This window comes from Nelumbo nucifera, chromosome 7 (genome assembly GCF_055504915.1).
Source record: "Nelumbo nucifera cultivar China Antique chromosome 7, China Antique-T2T, whole genome shotgun sequence".
Lineage (NCBI taxonomy): Eukaryota > Viridiplantae > Streptophyta > Magnoliopsida > Proteales > Nelumbonaceae > Nelumbo > Nelumbo nucifera.
Window position 1 is genome coordinate 24164334 of NC_142655.1, and position 13320 is coordinate 24177653.

General features: G+C 37.6%; 1 pseudogene; it reads left to right on the top strand.

Annotated features, from left to right (window-relative positions):
* Positions 1 to 374: 374 nt before the first annotated feature.
* LOC148790276 (ornithine decarboxylase-like) lies at positions 375 to 2011 on the top strand (annotated as a pseudogene).
* The last annotated feature ends 11309 nt before the right edge of the window (positions 2012 to 13320 follow it).

Here is a 13320-nt window from a genome sequence, read left to right on the forward strand (position 1 = left end):
TAAATGGGCCCAGACCGGAAACATCTCCATTATTTGGGGTGAAGATGTATATTTCCACATGTGTTTGGTGTGCATGATTTTGTATATAATTCATCCCGACTGAAGGAAGGCACAACTAGCAGATCTTCGGTCTTGATTTTCTCAATCTTTGGCCGCCTGGAATATCAAAAATGATCTTCAAATCCAAAATTTGTAAAAAAGTTATTGGCTTCTCTGCAATAACTTGTTGTACCGTATTATTTACTCAGATCTTAGGTCAAGGATGCCTGTGTTCAGCTTGATTTTAGCCTTGTCATATCATATGAAAGGGAAGAGAGAGGCCAAGTCATAAAGATTTCTTCTCGCCTGCGTTTGTTTACTGTATAAATACCAAACCGATGTTATATTACAGTCAGGTCCGATTTTAAACCTGTTTGGATGGAGTGTAATTAAACACGGAAGAATCCACGTAAAATTCCACTTGCCTCAAGTTTTACATTAACTTCAATAAAAATAAATAAACATTTATTTACATTGATAATCTTGATTTTCATTTACACATTGAAAAACAGCATAGGACAGTGATGGGTGGAGACACAACTCCACCATTCTGGAATCTATCTTGGCAGCTCCTGAGATGAAGAACAAGAGAGTGAGCAGCCTATCGAAGGGTGGTGACTTAACCGATTTCATTCAATCTGTAATTTCCGAGCAGCAACAGGTGAAGGACCCCTTCTATATACTAGACCTTGGGGTAACACTGAGCCTCATGGAAAGATGGAACTGTTGCTTCCCCAACATACGGCCTTTCTATGCTGTCAAGTGCAACCCAGATCCTTGCTTGCTTGCTACACTCGCAGCTCTCGGAGCAGGTTTCGATTGTTCCAGCCCGACTGAAATTGACGCTGTCCTCGCACTTGGTCTCTCTCCAGACCGCATTATCTACGCCAACCCGTGCAAGGCTGAGGCCAACCTTCGACTCTCTGTGCGAGCTTGACAAGATTCGAAGGTGTCATCCCAAGTCCAAACTGCTACTCCGGCTTAAACCACCAAAGGAGGATGCACAGTTCCCATTGGGATCAAAGTTTGGTGCTTTGAAGGAAGAGGTTATCCCACTTCTCAGAGCCGCCCAAGAGTCCTCTTTGGATGTAATTGGGGTAGAATTCCATGTGGGAAGTGGGGCTAGAAATCCAGAACCCTACCGTAGTGCGATTGCAGCAGCCAAACAAGTATTCGACACAGCCTTGACTCTTGGCTTGCCTCGCATGCACGTACTTGACATAGGTGGAGGCTTCAAAGCATGCACCAGAATATTTTACGACCTCGTTCATACCATCAATGGTGCTCTCAGAGATTTCTTCTCAGGTGAATCGGATTTAACCGTGATTGCCGAACCAGGGAGGTTCTTTGCGGAGACATCATTCACACTAGCAACCAACATCATTGGCAAGAGAGTGCGGAATGATTTGAGGGAGTACTGGATCGATGATGGAGCATTTGGGTCTATGAATTGCATACTAAATTCTGGTGAAACTCTGCCTGCGCCAATCGTGGTCAAGTACTGGAATAAGCATGGCGATTTGACTTGTAATGAGGAAGAAGTGATCACATACCCATCCACCGTGTTTGGACCGACCTGTGATGCCTCTGACACCATCCTTAGAGGCTGCCAACTCCCGGAGCTCCAAGTGCACGACTGGCTTGTATTCCCCAATATGGGAGCTTACAGGGCTTCTTGCGGCTCCAACTTCAATGGCTTTAATACCTCTGCAATTCCCACTCACCTTGTTTACTCAAATCCAACCACAAATATATAAGGTCGTTAGTAGGGGGGGGGGGGGGGGGTGGGTAGGTTGGTTCGTTCGGTTCCAAGGCAGAATCGATCTGGTTCTTGGTTTTTTGGAACCGGAGCCTACGGTTCTGGCCTTGGTGGTTCTCAAGGGTCAGTTCTAGGGTCTATCCAAGGTTTCTGTTCTTTAAAAAATCTTGTTCCTTGAAAAGATAATAATAATAATATGCTATATTTCTATTTTTCTCCCTTTCAAAGCATTGACTTTGGATAATAATCTATCGTGAACATCCCAAATTTCAAATCGAAGAAAATAAAATATAATCCGTAAACAACCAAAATGATTTACATTAGTTTATATTCATTAATAATAATTCAATGAAAGTTAGTTTCATATTTGAAACCTCTCTGAGGCTTGGCATCCTGATTTACATCCACATGCATGTTTTAACTCAAAACTCCTTTCTTTGACCACCCAAAGATTTCAATTCAATGTTTATGATTAAATCACACCAAAATCTATAATCAAATTAATCAGTTAATGGTTAAATCACACCCGCCACACATGGAGAATATCTCATCCTCCTACATAATATTATACACAGGAGTAGTGTGTTATGGGTAAATGTGAGTAAAATTCTTGTAGACAAGAGAATATAGTTTTTTAAATGCCATGAAAGTTTACAATGATCAATAGTTTGGGTTTTTGTAGATAGAACAGTAGTGGGCCAGGCTAGGGTCTTAGCCTTTGTCTCACAAAAGATCCTTGCAAGCCCATTTTTAATAATGGGCCATTTAATTTGTACTATACATAGATAGCCCATCTAGCTAGATTTGCTTGTTTGGTCTTGTAAGTTGCTACGCACTTAGATGGTTAATTAGGCAAATGGATAGGGTCTTTCAAGTCATATTCTTGTATGGTCTTGAAATTTCTTAGCCTCAGCACATGTGTCCCAAAATCTGATCTGCCCAATTCCTGCAATCAGCATGAAAGGACGTGATACCATAAGATATAGCATATAGTTGGATACATCTGTATAGATTTTCTTCTCCTTAATGTTCAATACTCCTATTGAGTTCCTTAGCATGTTCCTTGCCATAGTTGGGTAGTTGATGCACTTCTTTAAGTGCCAATTCACCTCTGCGAGTACTAAAGTTCTTGTATGATGTGGGAGTAATGGAATGCATCTTTAGATTGAGTTTATCAAAGTTAACACTTTATTTTAAGCTCATTAAGAAAGTTCTAAATGGGGTTTTTCAACTTTTTTATAGTATTTTCGTGTGGAAAGATGTACTTTAATCAAACGGTCTTTAGGCTATGTTTGATTCAAAGGAAAATATAAGGAAAGGTAAGGAAACCTTTACAATATTGTATAAGTTTTTCCATCTTTCTCTTCCTTTTCCTACCTTTTCCTTCAAACCAAATATAGTCTTAAAGTAAAAACTCACATCGTCTTTTATCTGTATGTCTATCGGAACATCTTTTAAAAAAGACTTACCAAACAACACCTAAAAATGGGAGAATGCAACCAAGTACATCCTAAACCAAGCTCAACCTCAATAACTTTGTAAGCTGTAGTCTAGTCTTGGTATTGGAAGTAGGATTTGCTTTCCTTCCTATCGTTAAAAGTGAGGATGAGATCTACAATTAATAAGACGGCTAAATGTTTTGAAGAAATGGAAGGATTCAGACAAAAGCTTCACATCAACAACATTCTAACAATAACTACTATTATCTCTGCATTTAAGCCTGCATTTTTCTGGGAAGTGTATTTCTCCATGAATTTGGCATAGTTGGGCCTGGATCTGGTTCAGTAACCAATGGACTCTCTAAAAGTGTCCCTGCTTGCAAGAATAAGAGCCAATGTAATGTCATACAAGATTTTTAAAATTCAATCGGACAACGAACTGGTCAGGGGTCTGGTTCCCGGGTTGAACGGTCTAACTTTCAAATTGAACGGACAGTCCGTTCTGATAAAAACATAAAAAAATAAAAATGACCAAAACCATTGAATGATTCGAACGATTCGACCACCTAAATCAACGATTTTTTGCAAAATGACGATTTTAAAGCAAAACGAACCGATCACCTAACCATTTTTTCTGGTCCGAAGAATATGAGGAAGATTTGAATGGCGAGGCTGAGAAGAACCAATGCCCTCAGCTCCCATTCGTTCCATAATCTCTTTAATGGTTCTGGAAATACTTCCATTAATTGCCCCTCTTTGCCCTTCTTTGGACCTGCAAACAGTAGCACCAATTGTATATAAGTGAAATCACACAAATCAGAAAATATACAGATAAATCTAAATAAATCAATTCGCTCAAATAGGTGAGATTAAATAAAGAGCTGAGTGCAAATATATCGAAATGATTAAACGGGTGCAAATGGAATCATCCAAATCAAGCAAAGAGATCAAAGGGAGTCAGAGTGACACTTGGGCCCCGTTTGGTTAGCAGGAATAAGGGTCTGGAATCGGAATTGGAATGGGCTATTTTGATTTCAATTCTTTGGTTGGACGGAATTGGAATCCCATTCCCGTTTTTGCTGGAATGGCATTCCCTCATTTGGGGGAATGGCCATTCCCTACTCTTCCCTTGAGAATGAAATCCCATTCCTGCTGATTCTAATTTCCATTCTCATTCCTGTTTGAACTAAACAGACTATGGGAACGGGTCATTCCGGTTCTGATTCCAACTACGAAACAAACGGACCCTTAAAAGTAATTAAAGAAATGGAACATAGAAAATAAATGTAGCTTTGAAATTATACTTACAGAAATAGCCAACTAGATGAAGATGCAAACAGCAGACATGCAAGCAGTAGGTGTAATTATATAAGAGGATTCACAAGCAGACTACAAGCAAAGCCAAAGATAAAAGAATATAATTATACAAATGGAAGGAAAAAAAAAGAATCAAAGGGTCCATTTGGTTTGCAGGAAGAAAGTCCAACCATTTGGTTGGGTGGAATTGGAATCCCATTCCTATTCCTGGTGGAATGGCCATTCCCTCCCCTCTCTTGCGAATGAGAATCCATTCCAACTGATTCTGATTTGATTCTAATTCTTGTCTGAACCAAACAGGTAGAGGGAATGGACCATTTCAATTCTGATTCCAACTGTGAATCAAACAGACCCTAAGATAACAAAAATGCAACTGAACCAAACCAAAAGGAACTATAATATATTAATACAAAGTCAAGAACAGAAATGAGAAGATAATGAAATTAAAATGATGTGGGATTGATCTGCTTGAGAAATCACTCTACTGTAACAGCAGGTTAGAAATCAGAATGTTGCAATCAAGTATAGCCAGATATGACATGAACTCAATAACAATCTAAAATATCAGCAATCTGAATAGTATGTAGGAAGTAGTAAAACAGATTTTGCATTCTTCTGAATTTTTATATATTCTGCAATAATAGAAAAAGAGAAAAGATTTGAGTTACTTTTCTAATTGTATATTCTGATGGCCAAAGAGCTATAGAACCAGAGTTAAGAATCCACAAATACCTTGCAATGAAGACATTCAACTAAGTTTAAAAATCCGGTTAACAAGTTTTATCAGCAAACATCAAAGAAAGAAAAGGGTTTGAAGCTTTCTCTTGTCTGAAGATGAGTCCCAATCTTGATGTTTGATGGGAAAAGTCGAGAGAGATAAATAAGGAAGGGGAAAGGGAGAAAAAGGAAAACAATCATAGAAAAAGGAAAAGAGAGGTGGGCTCGCAGGAGAAGTAGTAAAAAGGAAAATAGAAAAATTAAATTTGAATTTTTGCATTTTGAAATGGAAACCACGCAATATAAGCACAAACTTGTTCTAGCCCATCTGGTCCCATGTTTGTATGCTGTTTGAATTTTTGAATAAACTTTGTGAAAAGAAAAAGAAAGACGAGAAGGGACTTATCCAAGAAAAAGAAAGATGGAAAGTGAATCATAAGCTGTACATATGTATTTTGTTTGGGGCCATCAGTCTGGGCTTTTCATTTACTTTTGAGGCTCCGTTTGGAAAGAGTATAAATACAAATATGTAGAGTATAAAACTTTATATTTTGTATATTTGTATTTGCTCTTCCCAAACGGAGTCTGAAGAATAAATTAGGTTTGATACCCATTTATATAAAAGAATAAGACCTACACCATTTTTAGTGTTTAAAATAATAAGACATTAATGTGGCGCCTTGAAGGTCTCTCTCTATAACCATGGTTCCATTTGGATAACTATTTGCTTTTGACCGTTGGAATGTGGCCGGTAAGGCTGACAATGGACCAGATATTAGTTGAATGTGATCCAATCCAATACGATGAATACTTTGGATATTTCTTGACTGATGCAGTTCAATGTCTGAACCATCCAAACTATTCCAATTAAGTTTAATTTAGGTTGGGTCCAACTTAAACCTGGTCCATTAACACTCGTTCTCTTATTTAATTATCGTGTGGATATTGGTTCAATTTGACTCGGTCCAATATAAATTCATTATAAATGGATAAGGTCCAATAGACCATTAAGGTTTGACCAATCCAATTCAATATAACTTATTGGTTCATCTAATTCGTTCAAATTGATTTTGATTTGGTTGGGGTCTAACCTAAGTTTCGTCCATTGACACCTAGGATTGTAATTAGATTGGACTCAGATCGGATGTAGCAAAATCCGCATCCGATCCGATTACTGATAGCATACATCCGAATCCGATCCAAATTTCGATCGGATTTAAAGACTTGGATTCGAATCCGAATCCTAACAGATTTGGATTGGATTCGGATTTAACCCGGTTCTACTATAAATTTTCTAAAATACCAAAAAAACTAAAAAAATTATTTATTTTTTAACCTTTATATATAATAAATTAATATAAATATAACACACTAAATTTATTATATATATAAATTCACCTATAATATAATATATAGAATATATTTTTATAATTTTAAATATAATTATATAAAACTTATATATTAAAATTAATAAATATTATATTATAATCAGATTTGGATTTTAATTGGATCAGATAAGGTCAAATCCAGATCCGATCTGATTACATAAATACACTATCCAAATCTAAAATAATCGGATCGGATTTCGGATCAAGCCTTGGGTTTTCGGATAGACTATTGACACCCCTAACTGTAGGAAACAAAATTGACAAAAAGTGTTTTGAGCATTTGGTGAGAGATATTTCAAAAAACAAACTAATCCAAAGCCAAAACTTTCAATGAAAAGAAATCTAAAGCTAAAACACTTTTAAACTCTAAGATAAAACCTAAAATTGAGGCTTGTAACAGCTACACTTTCAAAGTATGAATGTCGATCTATCAGGTTAAACGGTAAACCCGCACTGAACTAATCCCATTGGATTAGGGTTGAGTTAGCCTTAATCAGGTTACAGGGGTTTTGCATGAGTTGGCCTTAATCAGGTTTCGGACCACCAGAAGCAGGAAAGTACCATGGTATCTCTACCAACTTCAAAGCCTGACCAGAGTGTCTCTCTCTACAATGGATACAATGATGGAAGGGCTAATGGAACAAATTCGCCATTGTCAAGACATTTTTGCTGTCCTCATCAATTCTACCATGGCCAGAATAAAAATTGTTGCCTCTATTGGTTTACATTTCAGACATGTTGCTGCATATATATATATATATTTCTTTTTTTTTTTTTTTGAGTTATGAGGCTGTTATCCAAGGTTTTAAAAATTAGATCGGATACGGAACTGTTTTGGCCACCAGTTCTTAGGTCGAACGGTCCGACCAAATGGAGGTCTGTTTTGATTTAAAAAATAATTAAAACAAAAAAAAGTAAAAAACTATTGTCTAGGTCAATAGTTTGACCACCCAGGTCAGTGGTTCATTGACCAAATCAACAGCTTTTGACCCAAGAACAGTTTTGGGGTGAAACAAAACTGGTTACCTGGACAGTTCTTGGGTCATCCGATCTGACCATCCAGTCTTGTCTGGTTTACGAAACCATGCTATTATCCCTATGGTTGTCAATAAACCAGTGGCACTGGCTTCTACCTACTACAAACATCAGGCTGTGTTTGGTTGTAGTGCAAATTTATTTGCACTAGTACGAATGCATGGGAGTGCAAATGTAAAAAATGCAAATTATTGTTTAATTTTGTTTTGGATTTTACCTTATTCTGCTTCATGTCTTAAATACTTCATTTGTACTGCAATCAAATAAAATAAGCTAAAATTTAAAACAAAAATAAGTTAGAATTTACACTCAAACCATTTGTGCTGCCATGATTTTGCACCAGTGCAAATTTATTTGCATTGCAACCAAATACAACCTTAGGGTTTTTATGCTAGATGTTTTTCTTTCTAAAATAATTATTCTCTCTTTTTTGTTTATATTGTACAAATTTTGAGTTTATACACTTTTTTTTTTGTATTTTAAAACAAGTAAGTTGTAACAGTATTGGGACTCAAATTCTCATTTCCTTTGGGAGTACACCCAGCTAATATCAAGGTTTTTAAAACTGATTCGGAGAACAAACCGGTTAGGGGTCTGATTCCCGGGTCGAACAATTGGCCCATTCTGACAAAAAAATAAAAAGAAATAAAAAATGGTCTAAACCATTTGAACGGTTCGAATGGTTAACCACCCGGGTCAGCGGTTTACTGACCAAAATCAATGGTTTTTGAGAACCAGTTTGGGGGAAAAATAGAACTTGACACCTGACCAGTTCCCATTTTTTCCAGTCTAACCGTCCGGTCTGGTCCGGTTTTGAAAACCATGGCTACTATATCAAATGAGCCACCACTCATTCTGAAGATTAAAATTGGTAGGCCAATGGCTTTTTCTTTTTACCAATGCATTGTCTCCTTGGCCATGGGAAAAAAAGAGCAGATCTATTAAGAAATCAAGGAACTTAAATATCTTTGGGGCTTTCTTCTCTTTACATTCTCTTTTCCTTAACCTTGTTTAAATTGAAAACAGAAGAATAAAAACCAAAATAGTGAATCCGGACCTGCTCCTCACAAAGCGCTCCTCAAATCGACTTTACAGCATGTTTCAGTCGCACATCGGGATCATTTTCTGTACTTTCATGCTATTATTCATGGGAGGTGTTTCCAATATAGAGTGGGATGAGGCTGTGAGGAGTAGATCCCAATTCCAAAATAGTGGAAATGGAGAAGTCACAAAATGCTGCGTGAATTTTCAAGATTGTAGGTAAAAGAACATTGGGTAGGCTGGATGAGGATGTGGACAACATTGCCGATGGGGGATGGTGCATGGTTGTGTAGGTTAAACGAGACAATAGGAAAGTTCAAGAGTTGTTTTTTCCTTGTGATACGATCAAAACTGGCCACCAGTTGGAAACCTTGAAGTGGCAACATGCTGGGGGCAAAGTTGTCAATTGACAAGTTGACTTGGTGTTGATGAGCTGACATGGTCTTGATGAGATAACCTGGTCCTGACAAGCTGACCTGACTTATACGAACTGGGGATGTGGACAACATTGGCTAGGTTGGATGAGTATGTGGACAACATTGCCGATGGGGGATGGTGCATGGTTGTGTAGGTTGAACGAGAGAATAGGAAAGTTCAAGAGTTGTTTTTTTCTTGTGATGCGACCAAAACTGGCCACCAGTCTGAAACCTCAAAGTGGCAGCATGTTGGGGGTAAATTTGTCAATTGACAAGTTGACTTGGTCTTGACGAGTTGACATGGTCTTGGTGAGCTAACTTGGTACTAGTGAACTAACTTGACTTATACGAACTAATCTGATACCAACTCATAACTTGTACAAGCAACACGTGGCCAAGCTGAGTGGAACATCAATGATAGGGCATTCCATGTAGGTCCATTGCTACCACATGCATAAAACGTGTACACAATGTATCAATAAGGGTGCGATAAGTGGATTGAGCTCCGACCACGTGTGAGAGACATATTGGTTCTTAGAGGAAACTCTTCTCCTATAAACAGGTGAGCCCCTCGTTCATTTGGATACAACGCAGCACTACATTACACTATTATGCACAAGACATGCTAGACACCTTGGTGCATGTTTCATGAGATCTCTAACTCGTCTCACGATCTCTCAAACTCATCTCACAGAGCTCTCTATCTCTCTTAACGAGCTCTCCACCTCTCTTGCTTATCTCTCAAGCTCATCTTCTTTTCCCTTGGTGTTATTGACTTTAATCTTCGTCCATGGCTCTGGAATATCACCCTAGGGTCTTTGATGTCTTTTCCAATTGTAGGTTCCCTTAGCAGTCGAGGTATTGAGCCGAGGTGACATCCTATTCTGACAACTTTCTATCTCTACCCTCTAGCCACTTTTAACGTAAACACTGGTTGATCAAATGTATATGTTGTAAGTTGGTGTTAGGTTGGCTTGGTGTAGGTTGATTCGACCATGTTGGCTTAACTTTCTAAGGTAAGTTTGGTCAGATTAGCTTGGCTCAATCAGGCTGATTCGGCCTTCTAAGGCGATGTGAGGTCAATTGGCTTTATCCCCAACTTATTGCCACATGTTATTTCTAATTGGTGATTTATTGTGTCCCTATGCCACTGATAGTTATTAAATTAATGGCATCAATGATATGTAAGGGATGCATTGGATTAATGTACTCAATTTTATTAGTTCAAATTTTATAAAAAAATACACTTTTTACTCTTATTTTTCTGTCCATAGCTTTAAAATAGAGTGATGAGTTATGAGTAACTTGCCCTGAAATTAGAGTGGAGCCAAGGGACCCAGGGAAACCATGGCCCCCCATGGTTTAGAAATCCCTACTTGTGATTGTAAATTTTCCCCTTCCCTTACTCCCCACCCCAATAGTTGCCCCTAGGGGTGGCAATTGTGCAGGTTGGGTTGGGTTTGAAATCCATCTAACCCGCCAACCCATTAATGACCCAGTTATATAAAATTAAATGGATTGGGTTCAACTCAAACCCGCTTTAACCCAATCCAACCCGTCCAAACCCATTAATCTTATATGTATAGAGTTAAAAAACAAACTCTCTCTATGTCTTAACAAATAGGTTGGTTGTAACTTGGTGGTTATTGTAGTTATTATTTACATAAGTGGTGAAGGTTCAAATCACAATACATGCATGTTGTTTTTACACAAGCGGCGAGGCCATTTGATTATATTCGGATTTCGGGTTTGACCGAACCACTTAGGTTCAAACCGGTTAGGCCAACTTAAACCACTTAGGTTCAAGGGTGATTGAATCGTTTAGATCTGGATCAATTCGGTCAGATTGGACTGTATCGGACCAGTTTAGTCAATGGTGGATTGACTTGGATCGGACCATATCAGGTTTGTGCATGGGTTTGGGACTAGACTGGCTGACTTGAACCGGGTCAATGTAGCTAAATTGGGTCGGTCCAGATTCGGGTTGGGTGTGTGGATATTTGCTGGATGGACTATCCAAATCGGGTAAAGCACATGGAGGCCTAATCATCCCGCCCAAAACCGTTTCGGATTCGGGTCAACCTCAGATCGACTCGTACTGGGTCGGGTCAGAGTATGTGAATATTGGTTGGATCAGATGGCCTAGATCAGACAGAGCAAGCGGCACCGAGCCATCCCACTCGGGGTCTATTTCAGATTCGGATCGACCTGGATTAGTATATGCTGAATCGGGTTAGACTACATTGAACTGGTTCGAACTTGGGTCAAATTGATTTGGATTTATATTGGATGAAGTGTATTGATTGAAGACAAAACTAAATTTAGTCAATTATTAATAGAAAATTAATACATTAATTATAAATTGTTTAATTAAAATGAAGAAAATAAAAAAAGACTAAGGAATTAATACTTATGTCTATAATGATTAACCCAATGGTTATAGGCCCCCCCCACACACACACACGGCCATTCATATTTATTCCCCCAATCCATTCCATTTCAGATTTTGGTCCTCTTCATGAAATATTTCTGGCTCTGCCCCTATCTGAAAATAGTAGCAACAAACACAATTCCAGGAATAAAACCATCTTTGTCCATGCTCTATGTCACCTAAACCTTGAAAAAATAATCATTACAAACAGAAGTCCCCGAACAATCGTCAACAAGATTATAATGAAACAAATTTAATGGTGCGATGCACAAAACTGTATTTGCATTCAAAGAAATCCACTGAATTGGCATTCTCAATCCCTTGAATCAATTGAACAAAAACCTTCCTTTGCAAACAATAAAGGAGTAGGAACACTAAACCCACCATTGTCATCAATCGAAAAAGACTGGCACACATGCAGCTGAATCTTTAGCAATCTCTAGTCTCTACCTTGTCGGTCATTTCCATCATTGATAGCAAATCAAATTTATCATACTTATTTTTTTTAATATGATAAATATATGATCAACTTTTATGTAAGTTTTTATACATATGTGTGGGGATTCATGTATGAATAGTTGAAGAAAATTCCACATTGGAAAGGAATGAGAGGTATAAGAAACTTATTATATACAAGAATGGCCTATAATCCAATAGCTTAAGCTTTTGAATTGCATGTGATGTTCCTCTCTTGTACGCAAGCCTTACATGTGCGTACATGTATGGGCCCTTGGTTTCAACAATTCCCCTTAATTCATAACAGTGGTATCAAAGCTGAAGGTTTGGCTAAGCATAGGTATTATAGATGCACATGGTGAATTCCCATGGCTTTAGGTTCCCATAGTTGTATCCCCTATGGGAACCTAAAGCAAAGGGCTTTTGGTTCGTGCATGTTAAGGGGCCATATCTAGCAACTTAGCAAGCACATTTAATGAACACTTGAAAAATAGTTTAACAACTGTGAAAAGTGGTTTTTAATCTTTTCCAAAGGGTAGGTTGAGGGTATTTTAAGGGGCAGGTGTCAAAAAATTTTTCAAGTGTTCATTTAACGTGCTTACAATGTTGTGCCTACCAGGGGTGAGCGTTGTTTGGTTAAAACCGAAAAATTGAACCAAAATTTTCAATTTCAATTTGTTTGGTTCAGTTTTTTTGGTTTGGTTAATTTGGTTAAAACCAAAAAGTCGAACTAATCAAAATTTATTATATACATAATATAATATATATTATATAATATTAATATATATATCCATTAATATAATATTAATAAAATTCAGTTTTAACCGAAATAATAAAAACTTGGTTTCAATTTTTTTTGGTTTTTCAGTAGTTCAGTTTCGATTCGGCTTTATATTTTATAAGTTCATTTTTCAAAAATTTGGTTCATCTGATTCGATTTTTAACCATATAAACCAAATGCTCACCCAGGATGCCTACCTGGTCTAGACTACATGTCAAGCTTGGCAATATGACAATGACTTCCGTTCGAGGGAGAGTATGGAATTCCCAATAGCTTAAGCTTTTGGGTTGTATATGGTGTCCCTCTCTTGTGTACAAGCCTCCGGTTTTGACGTTTCCCCTCAATTCATAACAATATGTATATAATTTAATTATATTTGTATATATAGAATTACATAGAGTATAATAATATCGAGGGAGAGTATGGAATAGCTTAATCTTTTGGGCCCCCGGTTTTGATGACTCCCCTCAATTCATAACACTATGTATATAATTTAATTAT